Source organism: Rhamphochromis longiceps, linkage group LG23 (assembly GCF_057381845.1).
Source record: "Rhamphochromis longiceps isolate RC_006_pf linkage group LG23, R_longiceps_female_GT1.1, whole genome shotgun sequence".
Taxonomy (NCBI): Eukaryota; Metazoa; Chordata; class Actinopteri; order Cichliformes; family Cichlidae; genus Rhamphochromis; species Rhamphochromis longiceps.
Genome location: NC_140578.1, coordinates 25658225 through 25671605, shown reverse-complemented (window position 1 = coordinate 25671605; position 13381 = coordinate 25658225). Strand labels below are relative to the sequence as shown.

At 41.9% G+C, this 13381-nt stretch overlaps 3 non-coding genes across 3 annotated transcripts; all 3 read right to left on the bottom strand.

Annotated features, from left to right (window-relative positions):
* Positions 1 to 25: 25 nt before the first annotated feature.
* Positions 26 to 98, bottom strand: trnar-ucu (transfer RNA arginine (anticodon UCU)). Its single transcript has one exon. It is a non-coding gene; the product is annotated as a tRNA-Arg (tRNA).
* A 3229-nt stretch (positions 99 to 3327) lies between these two features.
* Positions 3328 to 3400, bottom strand: trnar-ucu (transfer RNA arginine (anticodon UCU)). The gene has a single exon. It is a non-coding gene; the product is annotated as a tRNA-Arg (tRNA).
* Positions 3401 to 4193: 793 nt separating this feature from the next.
* trnar-ucu (transfer RNA arginine (anticodon UCU)) lies at positions 4194 to 4266 on the bottom strand. Its single transcript has one exon. It is a non-coding gene; the product is annotated as a tRNA-Arg (tRNA).
* Positions 4267 to 13381: the final 9115 nt, after the last annotated feature.

Sequence of the window (13381 nt, the reverse complement as noted above, 5' to 3'; positions counted from 1 at the left end):
AGATAGTGGCTGTAATGCATTGGGACACCCCAGGTGGGACTCGAACCCACAATCCCTGGCTTAGAAGGCCAGTGCCTTATCCATTAGGCCACTGGGGCTGCGTTTGAGCAGTTCTCTGTTTTCACCGGCCATGTCCATTCCTTTATGACCACAGTGTACCAATATCTGATGGCATTATCTGATGGCTGCTTGCAGCAGGATAACTCACCATGTCATCTCAAACTGGTTTCTTCAACATGGCAAAGAGTTCACTGTACTCAAATGGCCTCCACAGTCACCAGATCTCAATCCAATAGAGCACCTCTAGGATTTGGTGGAACAGATGGATGTGCAGCCGACAAATCTGCAACATTTGTGTGATGTTGTCACATCAGCATCGACCAAAATCTCTGAGGAATGTTTCCAGCACTAGTTGAATCTGTGTCATGAAGAATTAAAGCAGATCTGACGGAAAGAGGGGGTCCAACCTGATACTACCAAGGTGCACCTAATTAAACATCTGTGAGTGTTGATATAAAGTTATGTTACAGTTACATTTTTATGAGTCTGGATCCTAATGGATGATTCTGGAATATTTAAAAGTTATTCACTGTTGTTATTTCTCTGAAGAAAACTAAAAGATCTACAGAAACAAATAATCATGATGTCATGTTTTTTTTCTCTAATTAACCAATATTATCAAATTAATCCTTTTAAACCTCCCAGTAATGAGCACACAGGTTGCCACAAATTTGGACATTAAATAATTTCATTTACTAACTTCTTGTTAACATCTCCTGTTTGAATCACTTCTTTTTGCAATCATGAGCAACTAAAACATAATTAGAAAAAGAGACATTTGCTCTAAAGGATCCTTATTTATTTTTTAATAGTAGAAAGTCTTAAACATCCAGCTGTGCATGTTCCTGAGCAACATTATTCTTTGTTATGTTTATTGCTCTGAAAATAACCAACAGGTTTCCCTTTGAATCCAGCCCAGAAAAAGATGGAAAGCAGGGGCAGCAGAGGCCGACAGGCTGCTTGTTTGTTTACAGTACTTACACCGACATCTCTGCATTAATGTACCAATGATTTACTGGTGTTAAAATGCCGCGCGGTGCACCTTCACCCTCGCTCAGTCACTTTTATCACCATTAATCTCACTCCTCCCGGCTGCACTTGGCTAAATGTTTTCTGGCCTTCATTTGCCCGAGCTCCTCCCCCATCAATCACAATTATCAGCCATGATTGATGAAGCCGTCAAGGAAGCGAGACGTAGCGCTTTACGAGGTCGATGACTTTGAGCATAACTGTCAGAACTTGGCTTTAATTTCATCAGAAGTTTGTGTTTGTGTGTTAAAGCATGAGTTTGGACTGGTGTAAATCTCATTTAATTGGCTAAGCTGGTGAACCACAGAAAACGACGGGAAGGCCAAGTGAGAATTAAAGCTCAATATAAAGGTTAAATGGCTGTTTCACCTCTGGGCCAAACGCCACATACTCGGGCAGAGTGAGCAGCATGACATGATTTATGAGTCTGAATCTAGGAGTTATAGCTAATTAACTGATGGCACTCACACTGTCAAGGTTGCTGGTTTGAATCCCATTGCGTAGAACAAAGTGGGATAGCAGTGTGTTCGAATAGGAAGGATCTCCTCACAGAGAACGTTTCTCAACTGTGTTTATCTGATATTTTATCCAAAGGCCCATCAAAGAGATCACGTTCATCAACATTGCTGTAGTTTGAATGTGATCATCTGCACTCATTTTAAAATTAGGTGCCAACTCTTACATTGAACTGTTTAATTCAACTCTTCCTCTACTTCTTCTTTTGGATGGCCCCTTTATGAGTCTGACTCCATCTCACCCTATCCCGCATCTGGTATGGAAATTCTTGGCAATTTAGCAATTCAATCATGGCAAAGATTTTTACACCGGCTGCGGTTCCTGACACAACCCTTCCCTTTTATCCTGGCTTGGCACCAACAGTAGGAGTACATTGGTTTGAGACCCTCCCACCTATGGCTGTGTTACCATTTCAGGCCAGCACGGATTCAAACTTGCCGTGTACTGTAGGTGCACATCTAACGTGGTGGGCAGGGATAGCTCAGTAGGTAGAGTGGTGGCCCCATGATCGAAGGTTGGGGGTTCGACTCCACTGAACGGCTACTCTGAGGTGCCCCTGAGCAAGGTACTGTCTCTACACACTGCTCCCTGGGCGCTGTATTGGTGGCTGCCCACTGGGTGAATGGGTTAAATGCAAAGGAACTATTTCCCTATGGGGACTAACACACACACGTGGTGTGTTTTTGTTGAAAATTCCCTCTCAAAGACGCACAATGAACAAAATGAAGACAAAATCAAGCGATGATTAGCTTATCCTGATGTTTCTAAACAAAAAGAAAAGAAACTGAGATTCTGGTTCATCCAATTCTCAGTAGAAACCAGGAGCAGGGAAAATTTGATTTGATCCCGGTGTTGAAGCTTTATCGTGATCAATTTTCAGGATGTCAGTGGGGCAGTTTGACGTGTGTTGGCAGAGTTGGAATCACATCTGAGGAGGCAGAGAAATCATTTCAGAGATGCATCTATCTGTGTGTCTGAGGTAATGTAGTAATATTTTACTATTTCCATATCATTGTATATTTAAGCTGGTGCACATTTTGAGGTACAAATGCTTTGATCTGATTGGTCAGATCTGTTTATTTGGGTCTGAAAAAAATAATCAAGCTTGGTAATCACATGGGCATTTCCTTTGAAAAAATGAGCAAAAAAAATAAATTAAATCAAATCCTGTAAATACAGGCTTCAGTTATCCAGCTTAATATGCTATGCAGACCAAAACGGCACCAAACAAATCGCGTGTGTCATGTGTACTATTTCCACATGCTCTGTCTAGTATGTGTAACAGCTCAGGCTGGTGCTGGCAGTGCAGTGGTGTAGAAGGTGTTTTCTTTGCCCGCTTTTGGGGCCTTAACACCAACTGAGCATCATTTAAACAGCATAGTCTACCTGAGTGTTTTTGCTGACCATGTTCATCCCTTTATGACCACAGTGTACCATCTTCTGGTAACACACCATGTCACAAAGCTCAGAGTTCACTGTACTCAAACGGCCTCCGCAGTCACCAGCTCTAAATCCAATAGAGTACCTTTAGGATTTGGTGAAATTAAGGGAGATTTGAAGCCTAAATGGTACCCAAGCAGGTATTAGCAATGACATGTACAGTGAGTGTATATGTGAACAATTTCCATTCCAACAAGAACAGAAAGCTGGCTATTCTAGGAGAGAGTGACTCCATTGGCCACTGGATCATGGTCTAAGCCTGTTTCTGACCATATTTGAAATCACCCCAGGTGGGACTCGAACCCACAATCCCTGACTCAGAAGGCCAGTGCCCTAACCATTAGGCCACTGGGGCTGCACTTAAACAGCGCAGGTTACAGTCAACAGTCAATAATCAGTGATTATGATTGGTTTCTTGAACATGACACTGAGTTCACTGTACTCAAATGGCCTCCTCAGTCACTAGAACTTAATCCAACACAGCACATTTGGGATTTGGTGGAACAGGAGATTCACATCATCAGTGTTTTGATGTGACACGAAAAAACATTGTCCAATCTGCTCAGTCCTGGTCTGAAGACATCTAAATGCCAATATTAAATTATAGGATCACAGAGTGACAAATGGTGGTATAGCAATGTTTGACTGAAACTGATGTCATTCTACACTTCAAAGTAAAAGTTTTGCCTTACCATTGAAACCAACACATTTGAAAAGCTGCAGCTTTTAAACTGAAGGTGAATGGTTTCCATTTCTGGTTTTGTTTGCCTCCATCATAGCTTCACAATTGTTTAGCAAGTGATCGGTAAGAGTTTGCAAAAACTTGGTGCTTTCTGTAGAAACTACAGTCAACTGTGACCCACTCTGCTAGTGACCGAATCACTTGCAAGGATGTTTTTGGTGCAGCACTATATGTTTCTTTGTAACTAGTTTCAAATATCCACAGCAAGCAACTTTCTACAACTACTTTCACAACCAGCACCTGAAAACACATTTGTCACCAACCAGATTCTAGACCTGTGCGAACTCCTCACATACTGGAGCAGTGCTTTAAAGCTAGCTGGACAAGCTGAAATTTAAACTCTTAACCTGCAATTACAAGTGGCTATCTAAAAGATCTAACAGATAGTGGCTGTAATGCATTGGGACACCCCAGGTGGGACTCGAACCCACAATCCCTGACTCAGAAGGCCAGTGCCCTAACCATTAGGCCACTGGGGCTGTACTTAAAGAGCGCAGGTTACAGTCAACAGTCAATAATCAGTGATTATGATTGGTTTCTTGAACATGACACTGAGTTCACTGTACTCAAATGGCCTCCTCAATCACTAGAACTTAATCCAACACAGCACATTTGGGATTTGGTGGAACAGGAGATTCACATCATAGATGTTCAGCAGACAAATCTGCAACAAGTGTGTGAGGCTGTCATGTCAACATGAACAATACCTGTTGATTCTGTGCCAAGAGTTAAAGGAGTCCTGAAGGGAAAGGTCCAAATGGACACTAGCAAAGTAACTGGGTAAGGTAGGATGATCTGATATCCTCGTGTTGGTGTTGTTCCCAGACCATCATGAAAATGTTGTTCCAGGTTCAACATTGCAAGTGACCAATCACATTGTTGTGACGTTATTCCTTTGCGCGCCAAGCCATTCGTGCATTTATGAAATTCCAATGTTGCAAGGACAATATCAATTCTGCTTACTGTTTATTAAAGGGTTACGGTTAGGGTTAGGGTCAGGGTCAGGGTCTGTTGATCGGCGGACAGAGGCGGTTTCACGCAGCTTTAGTACAGTTTTTGGTTTTACGCCGGTTTTTCCCGAAGTCGCAAAAGTATGACGTCACAACATTCTGATTGGTCACTTGCAATGTTGATCCTGGAACAACATTTAGTATGATGATCTGGGAACAACACCAACACGAGGATATCAGATCAACCGGGTAAGGTACATGTCCACATACCCCGTTTTCTGCAGTCGTAGCCCTCAGGTTACTTGAACCACTGGGTCTAAGCCTCAGTAAAAAGCACAAAGAAATCAATACAGGAGCTAATTTCCTTATTTCTAATTTCCTTGTTCCATTGGAGCAAAGTTTAATGTTCCACTTTGAGTCAAAACACCTAAATTAATTGTGCCATATTGCTAATAACTTTCCAGCCTTATTAAAAAAAGCCCCTTCTTGAATGTCTTAGCTTCACTGAGCTGAGAGAAGCACGTTTATAGGGTCGATTCCTTCTGTGCACTCACACCATCTGCGGGTTTTCAGCAAGGTGGATTAATTAGTTTTTATGCTAGTGTGGGTAACTGAGGACTCGTTTCACATCAAAACAGATAAAAATGTACGATAAAGAGGATCATTTGAGTTAAAGTATGTCTTTAATGGTTATTTGCGACCATTTATGTGAATTCACATTGGCACACATCGGCTTTCTGCACCTCATTTAAACAGAAATCTCGAACACTTGGATAAAACATTCAAACTGCAGCACCTGATTGACAAATGGTGTTTGTCATTGTTGTGGCAGGTTTAAGTCATGTTATATTTTCTCACCTGTACACTGTTACCGGCAGATCTTCTCAATGTAACAAACCTGAAGACTTTAAATACAAACTCACTGCAACCAGCCAAAAACGCTGTCAGATTCACTGATTTGAAGCTGAAATTAAAATTTGATTAGCAGCCTGCAGCAGCAACTGTTTTCCCCAGATTGACCCTGTGGCCTTTCAGCGACAGGAAGTGCACTCCATCCCTCGCTGCGCCAATGTGAACGCTCTAACAGCTGCCGCAGTGAGGACTTGAGACAAACACGAGAGCTCATTATGATAATAGGAAAAGGCCGGGGAGATTTTCAGCAAGATTAAAAACAACTTGATTAACCCGCCTGTCAGTCACACGGCATCTGCTGTAAGCTACTCTGAGCGAAACTCGAGTCAAAGTATCTTCGGATAAAAACACGATGAACAAATCTCCTCCTGGATATGATGAGAAGTGTTTAACATTAACAGTTTTAAAACGCCGGCTGTTCTTCTACATGCTGACTTAACAGACACTAAAAGTCACTCTACAATCTATCACAAATACATCTTTTTTAGATCACTTAACACTCTTTATTCTACTTCTACTATTACATGTTTGTTGGCACGACTTACCACCACAAAACATAGATATAGAAGTGTGAAAAGAAGCACTTTTCTGCATCCTCAAACAGTAGCTTGCAAAGTACAAAAATCTCCTAACATATGTTTGTGCTTAATTGCAATGGACACTTCTGTATCCCTTATATGAAGACTGTCAGCAAACATGCATGTTGCACAGGTGTAGTTGGTCATACTTCATGTTTATAATGTTTCTACATTTGAGGGCCCTTAAGAATGTTATGACTGCTATTCATTGTCAGGCCCAGTGGCACTGGCATCTGCAACACATATGCTGGAACCTGAACATGTGGAGGAACTTCTGCCTACAGCAGTTAGATCGTAGGGTCAAAGTGCAGTAAAGATGCGGAAAGCTTTTGGTGGAGGCAGTATGATGGTGTTTGCCACATCTCCCTCACTGGAAAACCAATGCTTGCCATCACTGGAGACAATCTCAGTGCAGACAGAATAGAATAGAATAGCTCTTTACTGCCATTGTACATATACAAGTAAATGCTGTGTGCTCCACCCGACTACTGTCCAAGAAATATAAATAACCACACGGATTAAAGGTACACAGTAAAATGAAACTGCACAGTGGCTTGAGTTTTGGGCAAAAGACTTCATCAAATATCGAGATGAGATTCTGCAACCAGTAGCAATCCCATATTTCCATAGTCTGGGATCGAGCTCTCTGACACACGACCTGAGAGATGCATTTGGACCTTAAGTTGATCCGTCTGCTGTTCGCTGAAGTCTCATCTGAAATGGTCTCAGTGGGACGGATGGCTGTCAAGAAGCCATTATTAACAAACATCATTTGTAAAGAAGTTAGGGGATAACAGGCAGTGGACCAAACCACTCGGTGCATTTTCTTTCTTTTCTTTTCCTTCTTTTTTCTTGTTCTTTTAGCACAAAATTGTTTCTGTACCTATGAATATATTATTTAGCTGTATATAGCTATATTTACACTGGCAACACAGTTTTTACTACAGGGGATCAGGACAGCGTCATTTCTGTCCGTTGTTGCATGGACATGAAAATAAAGCTGGGGGAGGTCCCTGTGGTCACTCAGCCAGCATTCACTGTTTCCAGCTTCTCCAAAGGGTGAAATTGTTGCTTTCTCTCTATTCAGTCAAAATGTGCTCAGCTGCTGGAAACATGAAGAGATTCATTGAACTTCAAACTTATTCCAGACAAAGTTTTGGCTTTGACCTCAAACTGCTTAAACTGTCTTTCCTTCAAAGGTTGCAATATACAGTTTCTTAAGCCTCCTATTTTTCAAACCAGCCACGTAAGAGCACCCGCAAACCTTCCAAAAACAGGATTACTTCTTTGCATTGTGTCAGTCATTGTATTGACTTAGAAGTCTCAGCTCGATGAAGTGCAGCTCCTTGGTAATCCCCTCTGACGGCCGCAGAGAACCCGGGGCAGCGACGTATGCGCCGCTCTCAGAGTTTCGAGCTCTGCTGTTGTGACCCGACGGCAGCTTAGCGCTCACCATATGTTGTTGTGGTTGTCAGGAGCTGTTTTTGTGTGTGCGCGGAGGAGGGAAGATTAGCTGCATGTGGTCGTTGTCACTCCGCAGATATCTGCACTGAGAGGGCACGAAAAGGAAACAGACAATGCAGGTTTATATTCATTAGAATGACAGCGGAGATTCCACCTCAGACTGATTAAACTCCGATCTCATTAAGCTGTTTGTGTTTTATGTCTTTTAAGGAAGTTCCCTGTGGCTTCTTATTTGCTTATCTACCAACACAGTTCAAATTACCCCTCAGCTCCAAACTTTTCAGGTTCTTGAAGACTTTTCACTCATCCGGTTACAAAACTTGACAGGGAGCCCTGGGCTAGAGTTTAAATACATGAGACTTCCCATCAGCTTCTCATCAACTATCTTCAAGAAACTAAAAGAAATTCAGTTGACTGACTACCATCACTTGACATGATCCATCTTTCTTAAAAATTCAGCAAAACTGAAAGTTAAAGTTCATCCAATTCTCTCTTTTAGTTCTTCCAAACTTAACCCAGAATTGAAAGGTTATGCTTTTGATCCGGTTTACTACATCCTGCCAGTGATATACTCTGATAAACAAAAATAGAAATTGTTAAACAGAAAAATTTTGGACTGTTTGACCTCCAAATTTGAAAAGGGAAAACCAATGTGTTTATAATGCAGGATTTATGGACCGGGATTGATATCTATCACACACACACACACACACACACACACACACACATGAAGAGAGAGAGAGTATGCATACTATGCAAACGGCTACCAAACAGCCATCATAATTCGTCATACAATGAGAACAGGACAAATCAACAATTGACACTGACTAATTAATATTGTGCTGAACACAGTCCAAAAGATTCAGTAAGCTACATCAGTGTCTACTGTTTACTATCATAGCCAAGTGACAAACGTAAACAGAAGTTTTCACTATTGACTGTAGAAAAGATTCTGCAACCAGTAGCAATCCCATATTTCCATAATCTGGGATCGAACCAACCCAGGATTCAAATTATGAATACATAATGGGCTTGGATTTACAACAAGACTTTAAATTATCAAACTGTAAATTGTAAATTTTAAATTGTTATTGATCCCTTTACCCCGAGTCCTAAAGTGTATATTTATTGTCTTACTCTTCTTATATTTATTGTTTGTTTACTTGCACTGCTGTAACTGGAGCCTCATCGTCTCATCTCTCTAAATACTGGACTGTATGTAGCGGAGATGACGCTAAAGTTTACTTTGACTTCAGCAGCAAGCAGGTGCACCGAGGGCTCTCGCGCTCACTTTATAGAATTTCGAAAAAAACATTGGTGCAAATTATAAGTCTGTATCATGTCTGGTGTTTTCATGTTTGTTGGTTTGTTTTTATTTTGTTTTATTTGCGAGTTGGTTATTAGATGCTGCTCCAGCCAGCCAGTGAATCCCCCGCTGCCCCGCCCTCTCCTCCCTGCACCGCAAGCAGCAGGCGCACCTCGCAAACGGAGGGCGCCCTTACTCCCAGCAAATGGGCGATAGAAAACCGATCGGCCATCCCCAAAATGCATGAGTATGAACAATTTTTATTTTTTATTTTTATTTTTTGCCAATGCCTGTGATGCCGCCCCCCGCACGATGCCGCCCTGGGCAACCGCCCATCTCGCCCATATCAAAAACTGCTACTGTCTGTGGCTTGACCAGCAAAGGGAAAACAGCAAACGTGCCCATGAAAAGTAAGTAAAAGTAAAGTAAAGTAAAGTAAAGTAAAGTAAAGTAAGCAAAAAAGAGGGTAAAAAACAAACAAACAAAAAACTAGATCCTACAAAGCAGGGCAATAAGCAGAGTTCTGGACAGCAGTGGACAATTTTCACTACAAATAAGTTCCTTCTCTATTGTGACTCCTGTCTTCTCTTCACAGTTAGAGCCCACATGGTTGTTTCACATATTTTGATACTGTCCCCTGGTGACAGTAAATGGATTGTTACTCAAGTACTCATAGTGCTTTTTTCACTTTGACATGCACTCATCCTCCACTCACACATGCATATTTACTATCCTGCACACACCCACGCTCAAAAAGATGCATCTTTGGCAATTATGGGTTCAGTATCTTGCCCAATGACTCTTCAGCCCACCTTACTGCAAGGTTAGTAGATGACGAACTCTACCTCCAGATTCACAGCTTATGTTTATGCCCTAGATTTCATTTCCAACATTGTGGATACATCCTTTTGAATAAAGTTAACTCTAGGTACATCAAAGCTGCAAAACCATCTGAAACCCTGTGCCGTAACCTGATGTGAACCCCCTCAGAAATGTAGCTACCCATCACACTGAGGCAGCCCATTGCCACTACTCCTTCTGCCACCATTGATTTCACTGAGTGGGTGAAAGTGGATCAACTGAAGAGTGAAACCCCACTAAATGTGTGTTATTGTGGAGAAATTGCAGATAATTGCTGGACTCTTGCATAGGGTACATCATAGGCTCTACATAGATTCAAGGCAAAAGAGTGAATTAAGCTCTAAGCGCCGAACAACTTGAGCATCTAAACCTAATGTGGAGCAGAGAAAGGGAACCAATCAGTATACACCTACGTATTTAAAATACAAAATATGAGTAACTGTATTCCGTTACATCCATCCATTCGCTTCCGCTTATCCTTTTCAGGGTTGCGGGGGGCACTGGAGCCTATCCCAGCTGTCATAGGGCGAGAGGCAGGGTACACCCTGGACAGGTCGCCAGTCTGTCGCAGGGACAGACAACCATTTGCACTCACATTCATACCTAGTGACAATTTGGATTATCCAATTAACCTATCCCCACAAGCTGCATGTCTTTGGACAGTGGGAGGAAGCCGGAGTAACCGGAGGGAACCCACGCAAACACGGGGAGAACATGCAAACTCCACACAGAAAGACCCCGGCCTGGTGTTGGAATTGAACTCAGGACCTTCTTGCTGTGCGGCAACAGTGCTAACCACCGTGCCACCGTACCGTTACAGTTACCGTTTAAAAAGGTGGTATTCAGAATACAGTTACTTTGTTGAAATAAATGGATTACACTGCGGTACTTTCCTGTTTCATATCTTAGGCTATGGTCTCTCTATTTTGGGTATCCACGCTGGAGGAAACCCAAACAAAACACGCATTAAGAGGCTCAAATGTCTGTATCTCAATCTCGTGGCCCATGTCACCCCTACTTGCGGCCTGCATAATGACGTGACGAAATATTTAAAAAAATTATTGTTCAAAAAATTATCTAATATGAAGGCAATAGGCAGAGTGTTACAGGCATAGCCCTACAGAATGTAGCCTCATGGGCAGTGTAGTCTGTGCTGCAGGGAGAATGGAGGGAGGGAGAAAAAGTAGAGTTGAAAAGTAAGAGCTGTCACTGAGCAGATTATAAAAATAACCACTGCAGCCACAGAGAGTGCCTGACGAGCCCAGCTGTAAGTAAGCTATTAAGACTTGACTGCACACCGTGTTCGTGTTTTCCTCTGAAACAATAAGTTCTGTTGAAACGGTCTTTCAACGCCTCTCTCGCTGTCTCTCGCTAGCAAAGTTGACCCAGACAACAAAGTAAAGCTATTTTTCGGCTACGAGCCCGACACAGAACCCGACGTATTAGCCAGAGGTCCCTTTACTACGGTTCGGAGCTGCAGACCTGTTTTATATATGCGCAGAATAGTTTTCTATACGAGATTGCTGCAAAAAGTGCAGCCTTACCTAATGTCCATCCTACTGTTACTCATTTTATATTAAGATTTAAAAATCTAGTCTCTGCAGGCTAAATACCGTAATTGTCGGGCTATAAGCCGCTACTTTTTGCACAAGCTTTGAACCCTGCGGCTTTTAGTCAGGTGCGGCTTTTCTATGGATTGTCCATGATTTTTGTCATATCGTAAGACGATTTGTTTTGTTTGTTCCGCTGTTGTACGGCGCTACGTTGCCTGGCGAAAGGATCGGGGTTCAAGAGTGGTATGTTGGTCACATGTCCGTCCGCCAGGCAACGTAGTGCCATACGAAGTAGCGCGAAAAACAAACTTCAAAGTAGCGCTACGCGTTCAGCTAGAGTCGTGGATGATGAGCGGCGATAAACTTGCGAAAAGCAAGTTATGCCCAACTCCACCGGTGGAATCTGACAGCGTGGAAAAGTGTGAAAACATCCACGATCACCAACGGATTTCGAAGGGCTGGACTGCTGCATGATGAAGAGGAGGACACCGCCACGGCCCTTCAGAGGGTGTTCGACTCCGACACTGACAATGACAATGAGGATTATCTTTGGTTTTGAAAGTGACAACGAAGGAGAGAAGCGGAGAGTGGATGACGAAGCCATCCTGAGCCTGTTCGTTTCCGACACTGGAGAAGAGGACTTTGGTTTTAGTGCGCAGGAAGAAGAGGAAGATGATGGTGAATGACTGACTTTTCTTCTTGTTGAAGCCATGTCACTGCACCTGAGCCTAAAAGGTAGTCTGAATCTATTTTTCTGGTGTGCTGTAGGTTATTGTTATGTACTACATTTGTTACTCATTTATGAAGCACAGTACCTGTTTCATACTTGTAATTACCGCTACTTGTACATATACCCTAAAAAGTTATGCAAATATGTACCCATAACTTGTTTTTCAAAATATTAATAAAAGGGGTGTGTCTCCAAACAGCCATCTCTTTCCTGACAATTCGCTTTGTGCATATTCTCTTACATATGACAAGTCAACATTGAAACACCTGCGGCTTTTAGTCAGGTGCGGCTAATGTATGTACAAAACAGGATTTTCCCCTGATTTTAGCTTGTGCGGCTAATATTCAGGTGCGCTTTGTAGTCCGGGAAATACGGTACCTACTTAAATGGATATAACCCCATTACAATAAAATGATAAAAATGGTAAATGGCTTGTATTTGTATAGCACTTTACTTAGTCCCTATGGACCCTAAAGCGCTTTACACTACATTCAGTCATGCACCCATTCAAACACACATTCACACACTGGTGATGGCAAGCTACATTGTAGCCACAGCTGCTTAAGAAAAGCTTAAGTGCCATAAACATGTGTTTCTTCTATTGCCCTCTTTGGATTACTAAACATCCATGAGAAAATGACCCCTCTTGCTTGATTTTTGAACTCGGTAAACACTTTTCTGCAGAGGTTGTGATATCACTAGTCTTTCTAATTACAATATACCACATTAATTTAGAAAATTGTGACACCGTCAGAGTGAAACAGAAAATAAGGCAGGCTATGCTTTAGGGAAACCCCACCTTGTGACTGACATGTCACTTGTCTTTGTCTGTGTCAGTCAAATTTAGTTTAAGGTTTCAAGATGAAATTTTACCAAACACTGCATGCAGTCTTGGTGGATATTAGGGCTGCCACAAACGATTATTTTGATTAGTCGACTAATCAGATCATCATCCATTGGAGTAAAACGTACAGCTTATTGCACCAGCAGCATCTGCTCTTATATAACTATCATTAGCTTACAGCTTTAAGTGTGTAAGGTATGTGCTAACTAAAAATAAAGACAAGATGATAGTTTATTAAATTTTAATGAAATTTGCAGATTGTTTCGGTGAAGTTTAATAAACTCCTTGCTATCTAAAATATAACAGGACACAGGAGTATATTCTCGAGCATCTCACACTTCTGATAATCAGTTGTCTGCTTGACTATTCAGCTGTGTAAGAACTATAACTTTAATC